The following is a 674-nucleotide window of genomic DNA, read 5'->3' as shown; positions in this document are numbered from 1 at the left end:
CGTGACACGTCTTCAAATTAAATTAATTCAGTGATTGTATTATTATTATTATTATTATTAATATGGGGTTTAGCTATTGAAAAATAGCAGATCTACAAGCTCATAGCGCGCCACCGAGTGGCACGCTACGAGCTTGTAGGTCTGCTATTTTTGAAAAATCAAAGAACGACTGACTAATCAGCGCAACCCTGCCATGACATACAGGGCTGTATTTTGCATGTCTTAAGTACCAGGTCTTATTCCCTAACTTGAGTAAACTAAAGACCTGGAGGCGTGATCAATGCCATTTGGCTATTCTGAGTGGCCAAAGAGCATTGATCACGCCTCCAGGTCTTTAGTTTACTCAAGTTAGGGAATAAGACCTGGTACTTAAGACACGCAAAATACAGCCCACAGTATATTCTGTCATTTTACCATACCAACACAATGTTTAAGTGTACGTGTCTAACAACATACTGTAGGCCTACTGTACAGATTTGCACATCTTCGTCACATGCATAGAGTATGCAAATGAATGTTGAAGGCATACGGTTTTACATTTAAGGCTGGAAACTTGGATGAAATGCTTACGCACACAAACACGCACGCATGCACGTGCACGCACGCGCGCGCGCGCGTGTGCACACACAGACTGCTAATATTGTTTGGTGTAGCAGCATGGAACCATGAACAGC

Source organism: Protomyctophum parallelum (assembly GCF_964188405.1).
Source record: "Protomyctophum parallelum genome assembly, chromosome: 3".
NCBI classification, from domain to species: Eukaryota; Metazoa; Chordata; class Actinopteri; order Myctophiformes; family Myctophidae; genus Protomyctophum; species Protomyctophum parallelum.
Note: the sequence above shows the minus strand (reverse complement) of the source record.